We start from the raw sequence: 12,788 nt of genomic DNA on the forward strand, positions 1-12,788 counted from the left end.
GCATGCTCCACACAAATCTCACTATCCTCTATATCCTTTTTCTGGATGAATGCCGATGCAAAGTACTTCCACTGACTTCAAGCACAAGTTCCCTCCTTTAATCTTGACTGGCTCGACCTTCTTCCTAGTTACGTGGAAGCTGTGGAAAGAGTTCAGAGGAGATTTACTGGGATATTCCCTGGTATAAAAGGAAGGTCTTACTCGGAAAGGCTGAGGGAATGGAGACGTTTTAGTTGGAGAGAAGAAGGTCGAGAGGTGACTTAATTGAGTTATATAAGATAATCAGAGGGTTAGATCGGATGGACAGGGAGAGCTATTTTTTCCGCGAATGGTGAAGGGGACATAGCTTTAAATTGAGGGGGGATAGATTTAGGACAGATATTAGGGGTACTTTCTTCACTCAGAGCAGTAGGGGCCTGGAACGCCTGCCTGCAACAGTAGTAGAATCGCTGATGTTAAGGGCATTTAAATGGGCATTGGACATACATATGGGTAATATTGGAAGGGTGTAGGTTAGATAAGCATCAGATTATTTTCACAGGTCGGTGCAACATTGAGGGCTAAAAGGCCTGTACTGCGCTGTAACGATCCATGTTCAAATCCTCTTATGGGTAATTATCTCCAGAACGATTTGGGATTCACTTTAACCCTTGTTGCGAAGGGCATGCTCTTCCTTGCTCTGCTCATTCCCTGTTTGGGTCCCTTCGAGCTTTTGTTTTATACATTTCTCACATGCCATGCCAATTCTAGCTTCCCAAAATTTGCATAGACATGTTTTTTTTCCCCTTTTGACTAAATTCTCAGCCCCCCTCATTATCCATGGGACCCTTACATTGCCAGCCTTGTTCCTCCTCCTTATTGGAACATGCTGGTCGTGAACTCCGATCAGCAAGCCTTTAACTAACTCCCACATGCCTAATGTAGCATTGTCTGATGACAGCTTCTCCCAATTAACACTCCCAAGCTCCTGCCTAATACTGACATCATTTGCAATCCCACAATTTAGAAACATCCCATGTGATCCTGACCTTATCCTTATTCGTAGCTACCTATAAGAAAAACTTGAGTTGTGATCACTGTTTCCAGAATCATCTCCCACTGAAAGATCAGTCACCTGGCGAGGCTCATTCGGCAATATAAGGTTCACTATGGACCTGCCCCCTCCTCACTGTTTCAAGAAATCGTCTTGGATACATTAAACAAACTCTGCACCGTCTCATCCTCTTGCTCGAAGGTAAGCCAGCAAATGGTGGGGAAGTAAAAGTCACTTTGAGAACTCTGTTGTTATTGCCTCTTTCCATAATCTGCCGAGATATTTGTACCTCGAGGTATCGTTGGCAGATTGGGGGTCCTATAGTATAATCCCATCAACTGCATCCTTCTTAACCACGTTGCCTCAGTGGGCGAGCCCCTCCAGTATGTGCTGAGTGCAGACATAACATTCCCCCGATTGGTAATGCAACTCCTCCACGTCTTTTATCCTCCTTTCCATCTCGTCTGAAACAATGAAACCCTGGAATATTGAGCAGCCAGTCCTGTCCTTCTCCGAACCAAATCTCTGGAATGGCCATAATATCGGATCTGAGCTTAACTACCTTAGCTATGTTGCACCTTGCGTTGAAATTAACACAATCAGCCCATTTGTACTATGGTGTTCATTTCTCTGTATTTCTTTTCTGACTGACTTGTTTACATCTTCCGACCTTCCTCCCCTCCCCCCCCCCCACACCCCGCCCCCACCCCCCACCCCCAACGTGCTGGCCTGCTGCTGTGGTTCCTAGGCCCTTGTCATTCTAGTTTGAACCCTCATGGGTAGCGGGACAGTGCCTCCCTGTGAGGATATTGGTTCCCCTCTAGTTCAGGTCATCCCTGTTCCAGAAGAGGTCCCAATGTTCCAAGATCCTGAAACTCTCCCCCTGTACCAGTTCTTCAGGCATGCATTCATGTCTGCTATCTTTCAATTCCTTGTCTCACAGCCACATGGGGCTGGTGGTAACGCAGTGATTACTACACTCAAGGTCATGCTTTTCAGTCGTTCCCTATTTTATGTGCTTACTCCTCAGGATCTCATCCCTCTTTCTATCCATGTCGTTGGTAGCAATGTACACCATGACCTGTGGCCTCCCATTCTCCCAATTCAGAATTTCAAGCAAATGCTCAGAGATGTCCTTGACCCAGGCACCAGGGATACAACACCCCATCCTGGAGTCTCGGACGCAGCCACAGTAACATCTGTCTATGCCCCCAACTAGTGGCTCTCCTCCCATTTTCACTCACTTGGATTTTGCCCGACCTTGTTTTACAGCAGAGTCAGTTATAGAGTAATAGAGTCTTACAGCATGGAGACAGGCCTAGGGGTCAGACTGATCCCTGGCAACCATAATGTCCATCCATGGCAACCCCATTTCCCTGCCCATGCCCCGTATCCTTCTAATTCTTTCCTATCCATGTATTTGTCCAAATGCCTTTTAAATGTTGTTAAAGTACCTGCCTCAGCCACTTCCACTGACAGCTCATTCCGTATGCGTATCAGCGTCTGTGTAAAAAAGTTTCTGCTAACGTTCCCTTTTATTCTTTCCCCTCTAATCTTAAACTGATACCCTCTAGTCGTCAATTCTTCAACCCTTAGAAAAAAAAAGACTGAATGCATTCATCCTATCCATGTCTCTCATGATCATATACATTTCTATAAGATCTCCCTTAAATCTCCTATGCTCTGAAGAAAAATGTCCCAGCTTGTTCAACATCTCCCGATAACTCAGGCCATTGAGTTGTGGTGTTATAGACCTGGATACCGCTGTTATACTCCCCTGAGAAGCTATCCCCAACAATACATCAGCTCACCCTCCTAACCATCCCCCATCCAGCCCCTCAATACACCAAATGTCTCTCCTTAACCATCTCCCGTCCACCCTCACAATATACCTCCTCCCTCCTCAAACATCCCCCATCCAATCCCATCTTTGTCTCCTGTATGCTCCTCAGTGGGTCCTGCTTTTGCTCCAACCCAACGACACGGTCACCCACCTACCTGACTGAACCTGGGTGTTTGGAGAGGGCAGGATCATGGGTGTATTTAAACGAATGGAATTCTGAAATTGCATTTGGACTGAATATAATGTGGAGCAGCGTGAAATTGAGGTGGATGACTTACGTAACTTGCTGTAAGGATACTGACAGTAGAATCTGAGGTGATCATGAGTATATGGAGGCAGAATGTGGGAGACAAGCTGGGACGGTATTGGAATAGTCACGGTAACAGGGAACAAATGCTGAATGGAGGGTTTCAGCAGCTGATGGACTGGCACTGAGGTGAGCCATCAGAGCCATAATCTAATAGGACAGAGATACTGATCCATCAGCCTGAAACTGACTGACCACGTGGCTGTCAATGAATCCAACACGAGTGAATGGAAACATTGCTCAGAGCCTGTTTCTGTAACATTCAACACAACCAGGAAATGGAAAGTGAATAATGAGCTGAAAACAAGAGTCAAAAGTCATTCAATGTTCAGTCACTGAATATTCTAACCTGCAGAAAGGAATCTCCCAGAATCACAGCAGAAGGAGAAAACACGCTTGGCAGAGACAGATTGAAGCCACCGCCTGCATCACAACAGCTCAGAACAAAGAGGCTGAATTACTAACCAACTGACAAGCAATACAGATACTTTTAGAGTTACAGATCGAGTTTAGAATTATTCAGGAAACAGACTTACCAGATACACTGGTCGGTGGTGTGTGCCAAAAGTCCATGAAATAGCTTTGTGATGTGCCGTTTTTTCGTTGAGAAATGATTCTTTGTTTTCGCTAAGAGCGTCCGTGTAGTTCACTGATCACTGGATTTACAGACAAAGGAAACCTGATCAAGGACTCACAGGTCAATTACACTGTTAGTGACAGTCCATCGCACAACAACAACAGTCTGTTACACAGAGAACAGAACAGATTCTAGTTCAATAGAGACACTCTCACAATGAACATCTGCTGCTTTAATAAAAATGTTACCTGTTTGAACAAAATGAACATATCACCAATACAGCGATACTTTTAAACTGCCCAATGTAACTGCGGAGTTTTTAACCAATTGAGCGATCACTGTTTCTATGTATTTTGAAGCTATTTTGAGCAGTGTATGTATCGTGGGTCAGTGTGGACTTGCTGGACTAAGGGCCTGTTTCCACACTGGAGGGATTCTATTCAATACAATTGTCAACCTGTCCCACAGCAGGATGGGTAAGGCCCGAGCGGAGTCTACTGGGCAGGGGTTGTCTCCCACAGCAGGACGGGTAAGGCCCGAGGGGAGTCTGTACCGGGCAGGGGTTGTGTCCCACAGCAGGATGGGGAAGGCCCGAGGGGAGTCTGTACTGGGAAATGGTCGTGTCCCACAGCAGGATGGGAAGGCCCGAAGGGAGTCTGTACTGGGGAGGGGTTGTGTCCCACAGCAGGATCGGTAAGGCCTTGGACAAGTCTGGACCCGGGATGGGTAATGTCTGAGGGATATCTGTACAGGGGAGGCAATGTGTCCCACGTTAGGGTGGGTGAGGCCGGACGGGAATCTGTACAGGGGAGAGTGTGTCCCACAGCAGGATGAGTAAGGCCCGAGGGGAGTCTGTACTGGGGACGGGTTGTGTCCCACAGCAGGATGGGTAAGGCCCGAGGGGAGTCTGTACTGGGGAGGGGTGGTGTCCCACAGCAGGATATGTCAGGCCCCAGGGAAGATTGCACCAGGGAGGGGTTGTGTCCCACAGCAGAATGGGTAAGGCTCGAGGGGTTTCTGTACCGGGGAGTGGCTGTGTCCCACAGCAGGATGGGTAAGACCCAAGGGGAGTCTGTACCGCGGAGGGGTTGTGTCCCACTGCAGGATGGTTAAGGCCAGAGGGGAGCCTGTACCGGGGAGTGGCTGCGTCCCACAGCAGGATGGGTCAGACCCAAGGGGAGTCTGTACGACGGGGGGGGTTGTGTCCCACGGCAGGATGGTTAAGGCCCGAGGGGAGTCTGTACCGGGGAGTGGCTGTGTCTCACAGCAGGATGGGTACGACCCAAGGGGAGACTTTACCGGGGAGGGGTTGTGTCCCATGGCAGGATGGGTAAGGCCTGAAGACCTTCTGTACCGGGGAGGGGTTGTGTCCGTCAGCAAGATGGGTAAGGCCCAAGGGGAGTCTGTACCGGGGAGGGTCTGTGTCCCACAGCAGGATTGGTAAGGCCTGAGGTGAGTTATACCATGGAGGGGTTGTGTCCCAAGTAGGATGGATAAGGCCCGAGTTTAGAGATACCAGAGTGCAAGATCAAACAATTGTGCAGGAAGAAAGGGTTTTGATTCATGTTGCACAGGGATGCGCAACCTGTGAGCAGGCTAAGTGATAGCCTAGGGGCATTATTGTGAGACAATTTATCTAGAAACTCAACAAATGTGCTCTGCACACAGGTTCAAATCCCACTATTGCAAATGATGGAATGTGAATTAAATGTTTCAAAAAAGATGTAATCAAAAACCTGTAAGTGAGTATTAAATAATTGCTGATGTTAAGAAAAATCCACCGGGTGCATTCATGTCTTTAATGAAGTAATCTCAGGTGGGTGTTTCCTCCGATTGTCCTAGACCTCAGTAGCCCCGCCCTCATGCTCATTGACCTTCTCAAGATGGCGGCTCTGAGGTCCGCGCTCCCTCTTCCCTCAAACAAATGGCGGCCGTGACGCTGGGCCGCTTTCCCGACAGAGACCATCATCTCCTTATCTGGGCCTGGAGGGTCTTTTTCGGGTTTTTTCACCTTTCCGCGTCTTGTGAATTCTCTCCGCTCCTTTCTTCCAGTGACTATCCCACACGCCGCTTTCTGAAGCCGATCGTAGCCGCACCCGGAGAAAGCTGCTCCATGTGTCGCCGTGTCCTCGTTAATGTGACACTGCGCATGCCCTTCAGAGAAACCAAACTGCGCGTGTGTCGGAGGTTATCAGTGAGTTTATAGAGAATATTCATACCTGCACAGAATCACGGGAGTAATATTAGACATTAACAATTGCTCTGTCGAGTTATAGTCATTGAGATGGTTAATATGCAAATATATTTTTTGGTCCAACTTAACCATACCTGCCAGGTATGTAAATTACCAATCATTCTGAGAGTTTGAAAATAAGTTGTGTAAATCGAGTTGTGTAAATCGATTGGAAATATGTACATTGTCAGATTTACATCTTAACTATGTTGTCAGATTTACATCTTAACGATTTCTTTAAAACCTCACATTGTTTTATGAGAGGGGTTTAATGCTCCACTATGTCGTGAAAATGATCAATCCTGCAAAACAGTTTACTTTCTGACCAATCCTGAAGCGTTCACTCCCGAGAATGCATTGGTCCCGCTCCTCACTCACTCTGGTTGGAGGACCGGACACTGCTCTGTCCTCCGGTTCCGCCCCTTCCTCCCAACTGTAGTGTTGATTGAGGCGCGACTCAGCAGCGAAGCATCAGAAACATTGAGGGACAAGGGAAGTTGGAGTCGATGCCTTGTGCTGCAGTGAAAATTTCCCGAATCTTGGACCGAGAGGCCGGCGTTCAATTCACAGATGGTGCAGGTGTGTGTAAAAACAACTTTGAACAGGTTCATGAGGGAAAACAAGGGAAGTCAGTAACCGAGTAAAAACAATAGAAAACGCATATAATGTGGTGGGGCTCTCAATACTCAGATGGTATTAGTCTTTACCACGTATTTCAGGGTCCCAATACAGTCTGGTCCACTCCTCTTTGTGCACATATAACAAGATGGTGGGATAAAGTGTTGTGGTGGGATATAAAGGTGCTTTTCTGGAACTCCCTCGGTTTTGGAGTTGAAAATAGATGAGAAGGAGTAGGGTTTTGTATGGAGTTACCCGTCCCCCTCCTGTTGCAGCATCTCATTATTGCCCTGACTCTACCTCGTACATGTTTGTTAGAGATCACTGTCATTTCGTAAGCCCACAGTATAAGATCAGTCACTCTGTTTAAGACAGCAGAAATCTCTTTTAGCGCTATAGTCATGACATGCATGGACCTGTTTCAGAGCTTCACACTCCATGAGGCAGCCATACTCTCGATGACAGACAGACTCAGTCTTGAACCTCCTCTCTCGTTAAGACTTTATGTACTGCTTGCTGTCTTCCATTTCCCCTTTGCACGTTCCCTTTTCAACCCACCCCACCTGCATCAGTGCACAGTTGGAACTGTCAAGGGCAGAAGTCTGTGGAATAGCCTTCCAAACCTTCTCTATCCTCCTTTTAAGATGTATTTTAAAATCATTCTCTTTAATCAATATTTCGATCATCCATGAAGCACCTTAGGAGATTTGCCATTGTAAAAGATTCCATGCAATGCAAGTAGTTGTTGTTATTGCTGTACATTAGGAGAAACAGGAATGATGCAGTCAAAATTCTAACAAGAAAGTCACTGATAGGTGTAGTGTATAGGCCACCAAATAATTACATCACATTGGCATGGGTCATAAACAAATAATTAACTAATGCCTGTAAAAATGGTACAGCTATTATCCTGGGTGATTTTAATCTACATGTAGATTGGTCAAACCAGCTCAGTCAAGGTAGCTTTGAGGAGTTCATTAAGTGTATCCATGATAGTTTTCTTGAACAGTATGAAATGGAACTGACAAGGGAGTAAGCTATCCAAGATCTGGACCAGTGCAATGAGGCAGGGAATAATTAATGACTTCAGAGTTAGGGATCCACTGGGAAGAAGCGATCACTGTATGGTTGAATGAGAATACATATGGAGAGTGTGCAGATACAATCTAATAGCTGGGTACTGTGCTTGAACACTGGGAACTACAATAGAATGAGAGAGAATCTGGATAAAGTACACTGTAAACAAAAATTTTATGGTGGGAAGTTGATGAGCAGTGGAAGATTTTCAAACACATTTTACAAAGTGCTCAGCAAAGGTATATTCCAGTGAAAAGGAAGAACTGAAAAGGCATATTCGGCAATGGGTATCTGAGGAAAGTGATCAAATTAGTCCATAAGATATAGGAGTGGAAGTAAGGCCATGTGGCCCATCGAGTCCACTCCTCCATTTAATCATGGCTGATGGGCATTTCAACTTCACTTACCCGCATTCTCCCTGTAGCCCTTAATTCCTTGTGATATCAAGAATTTATCAATTTCTGCCTTGAAGACATTTAGCGTCCCAGCCTCCACTACACTCCGTGGCAATGAATTCCACGGGCCCACCACTCTTTGGCTGAAGAAATATCTCCGCATTTCTGTTCTGAATTTACCCCCTCTAATTCTAAGGCTGTGCCCACTGGTCCTAGTCTCCTCGCCTAATGGAAACAATTTCCTAGCATCCACCCTTTCCAAGCCATGTATTATCTTGTAAGTTTCTATTAGATCTCCCTAACCTTCTAAACTCCAATGAATACAATCCCAGGATCCTCAGCCGTTCCTCGTATGTTAGACCTACCATTCCAAGGATCATCCGTGTGAATCTCTGCTGGACACGCTGCAGTGCCAGTATGTCCATCCTGAAGTGTGGGGACTGAAACTGGACACAGAACTACAAATGGGGCCTAACCCGAGCTTTTTAAAGTCTCAGTAGCAAATCATGCTTTTATATTCTAACCCTCTTGAGATAAATGACAACATCGCATTCGCTTTCTTAATCACGGATTCAACCTGCATGTTTACCTTTAGAGAATCCTCGACTAGCACTCCCAGACCCCTTTATACTTTGCCTTTATGGATTTTCTCTCCTTTTAGAAAGTAGCCCATGCTTGTGTTATTTTTTCCAAAGTGCAAGACCTCGCATTTGCTCATTGATGATTGAATTTCATCAGCTATTTCCTGGACCACTCTCCCAAAATGTCTAGATCCTTCTGCAGCCTTCCCACTTCCTCAGTACTACCTGCCTGTCCACCTAACTTCGTATCATCAGCAATCCTCGTTAGAATGCCCCAAGTCCCTTCATCCAGATCATTAATATATAATGTGACCATGCAGGTAACCATGCCTGGGATCCAATCAACAACAAGTCCAGCAGTAACTTTAGTGCAGTTGCCGAATGGGCAGACTATTCAAGTCCAAGGAGTTATCCAAGCAGCTCAGTCCTCAGTCAGGCAGTCCCCTCAAGTTCAGACTGTTTAGCTCTCTACTATACCTGAAAGTGAGGACTCCCAGGAATCTGTGAATAGCATGACTGACTCTCAAACGGAGAGAAATTCTATAGAGACGGCCTTCACACAGGTAAATCCTGATTGAACTTTCTTCTAATCCCCCCGGTGTGCCAAGAAATCAATGAGGAGAAATCAGAAGAAGAGTCTGTCTCAACCGTTACTACAATGACGATGCAGACACCCATCTATCAGACTAGCAGCGGACAATACATTGCTGTCACACAGCGGGGATCAATTCAGCTGGCCAGCAATGGTACAGATGGAGTGCAAGGACTCCAGACACTAATAATGACCAACGCAGCTCCAGCCAAGTTTGGAGTAACCATTATACAGTATGTACAGAGCTCTGATGGACAGCAAATCTTTGTGCTGGGCAGCCAAGTGCTTGTACAAGGTGCTGCTGGAGATGTCCAAACCTATCAGATCCGTACAACTCCTAAGTCCACTGCTGGCCAGGGAATGGTTATGGCATCTTCACCAGTCCTGCAAAGCCAGCCCTGGAATGCTGAAGAAACCTCTTGTAAACGTGAAATCCGCCTCATGAAAAACAGGGAAGCAGCTCGAGAGTGCCGTCGCAAGAAGAAAGAGTATGTGAAATGCTTGGAGAATTGGGTTGCTGTTCTGGAAAATCAAATTGAAACAGAAGGCGTACAAAGTGGCCAAAAACAGCATGAAACTAGAACTGGGAAAATGTTAAATTTCAACCGAAAGCCACAAGAGCTATAAAGAAAAGTAATATAGAACATGAGAAAAATAAATTAGCACAGACTATAAAGACAGAGAGCAAAAGTTTACATAAATATATATAACGAGAAAAAAATGGCTAAAGTAAATGTTGGTCCTTTGGAAAATGAGAAGAAGCATTTAGTTATGGGATATCACAGTGGAGGATATTAATATCTTTCCAGTAACTAGCAAAGATACAAAGGTAGGTGAGGATTTGGAAATTATCATTATTACAGAACAGCTAGTTTTAGACTGTTTGGAGGTAATTGAGCTAATGATAGACAAGTTTCCTGACCTTGATGGAATGCATCCCAGGGTACTAAAAGAGATGCCAGCAAAAATAGCAAATGCACTGGCACTAATTTTCCAAAATTCACTGGACTCTGTGGCAGTCGCAGCAGATTGGGAAACAGCAAAAGTGACACCACTGTTTTAAAAAAGGCGGTGGACAAAATGTGGGGAATTATAGACCAGTTAGTTTATTCTCTGCAGTAGGAAAGATGCTTGGGTCGATAATCAAGGTAGAAATAATAAGGAATCTCGATAGAAATTGTCCCATTGTACAGACGCAGCATGGGTTCATCAAGGGCAGGTCACGGTTGACCAATCTTTTTGAATTCTAAGAAGACATTTCAAGCAAGGTGGACAACGGGAACCCAGTGGATGCGGGGTACCTGGATTTCCAAAAGACCATCAACAAGGTGCTGTGCAAGAGGCTGTTGCATAATATAAGGGTGCATGGCGTTAGCGGTAGAGTATTAGCATGGATAGAAGATTGGTAAACTAATAGGAAGCAAAGTGTGGGAACAAATGAGTATTATTCTGGTTGGCAATCATTGACAAGTAGTGTGCCTCAGGGATCGGTGTTGGGACTGCAATTATTTACAACTGATACAGATGATTTGGAATTGGAACCACATGTAGGGTGTCAAAGTTTGCATGTGACACTAAGATGATTAGCAGAACAAAGTGAGCGGAGGGCTGTGAAACTTTGCAGAGGAACATAGATACATTGAGTGAGTGGGTAATGGTCTGTCAAATGAAATAGAATGTTTGTAAATATAAAGTTTATACTCTTTGGTTGTAGTAACATTTAAAAAAATCACTTGAATGTTAAAAAGTTGTATGATTTGCTCTGCAGAGTGACCTGAGCATCCTTCTGCATGAAGGTTGGTCACCAGGTACAACAATCAGTTCAGAAAGCAAATGGAATTTTGTTCTTCATTGCTGAACGGAATGTGTTTAAAAGCAAAGGTTATGTTCCAGCTGCATTTGAGTGCTGGTGAGGCCACACCTGGCGTACTGCATGCAGTTTTTGTCTCCTTCCTTGAGAAAGGATGTACTGGCACGGTAGGGGGTGCAGAGGAGGTTAACTAGGTGATTCCGGAGTTGAGGGGGATGGCTGAAGAGAGACTGAGTTGATTGGCATTATATTCATTGGAATTCAGAAGAATGGAAACATATAAAATAATGAATGGAATGGATAAAATAGAAGTAGAGAGACATTTCCATTGGCAGGTGAAGCTAGGACAAGAGGGCATCACCACAAGACTAGAGGCAGCAAATTTAAGACTGAATTGAGAAGGAACCTCTTGACCTCAATGGAATTCATTGCCCAGGGAAGTAGTTGATGCTAGTTCAGAAAACGTTTTTAAAGCTAGGTTAGATTTTTTAAAAAGTAATTAATTAATGGACACGGTGAGAACGTGGGTAAATGGTTCTGTGTCCACGATATGATCAGCCATGATCTTATTGAATGGCAGAGCAGGCTCGAAGGGCAGGACGGCCTTGTCCTGTTCCTCGATCTTAGGTTCTACATCCCCCCCCTCATTCGTGACTTGGAGGTGATGGTGTTGGATTGGGATGGATATAAGTAAAATTCACAGAACACCAGGCTATCGGTCAACAGGATTATTTGGAAGCACTAGGTTTGCTGCTTCTTCATCATGTGGTTTTGAGATGGTGTTGTCATTGTTAACTCTTGTAACTCATGAACAGCAACAAAAGCCACGAAGGAATCCGCATGCTCCAGCAAACAATGGGCCCCGGGAGATTGATGTCAGCGGCGGACCAATGGAAAGGCAGGGACAGAGCTGGAGGACCTGGCGGGGCAGTTGGTCCTCCGACCAATCAGAGTGAATGAGGGGCGGGACTAGACTATACCACATGATCATCCTCGCGGTCGGTTCGGGATGTGTGGACGGAGAGCTGTTGGTGAGGATAGAAATAAACAGCAGCAAGCGGGAGGGAAATGGTGTTGGTATGGGTTGAGAGGGTTTATAGACATTTGGTACACATCGGAAAATACAAATTTGAAACTGAGTCCCGTTTTTGCAGTAAACGGGAAAATGCCTCATCCAGCGATTGACTCGAGAAAGCACCACCATCTTTATTCGGGGCAACGATTCACTGACACGTGCAGCCGCCAGCTTTGTAGGGGGCAAAGTTCAGCGGGACGCATGTGCAGCCTTCTCTGGAAGAGAGTCATAGAGCAGGATTTCGTCAGAGCATATTCACACCCAGAGAAAAGTTTTTTTTTCTGGATTTGTTTTGTCATTCATTTAAATGATTTGGATGTGAATAGAGACGACACCAAAATTGGAAGTATTGTGGACAGTGATAAATGGTATCTCAGAGTACAATGGGATATTGATCGGATGGAACAATGGGCTGGGGAGTGGCAGATAGGGTTTAATTCAGATAAATGTGAGGTGTTGCATTTTACAAAAGCAAATCAGAGCAGGACTCACACACTGAATTGCAAGGTCTTGGAGAGTCTTGCTGAACAAAGAGACCTTGGAATGCAGGTTCATAGTTCCTTGAAAGTAGAGTTGCAGGTCGATAGGATAGTGAAGAAGGCATTTCTTATGCTTCCCTTTATTGGTCAGAGCATTGAGTAAAAGAG

General features: G+C 45.3%; 1 pseudogene; it reads left to right on the top strand.

The window, feature by feature from the left end:
* Positions 1-8,987: 8,987 nt before the first annotated feature.
* On the top strand, positions 8,988-9,883 carry LOC148146477 (cyclic AMP-responsive element-binding protein 1 pseudogene; annotated as a pseudogene).
* Positions 9,884-12,788: the final 2,905 nt, after the last annotated feature.

The sequence above is a fragment of the Chiloscyllium plagiosum genome, unplaced genomic scaffold (genome assembly GCF_037043375.1).
Source record: "Chiloscyllium plagiosum isolate Xiang-an unplaced genomic scaffold, Cpla_swu_hap1 HiC_scaffold_21, whole genome shotgun sequence".
In the NCBI taxonomy this organism is placed as follows: domain Eukaryota; kingdom Metazoa; phylum Chordata; class Chondrichthyes; order Orectolobiformes; family Hemiscylliidae; genus Chiloscyllium; species Chiloscyllium plagiosum.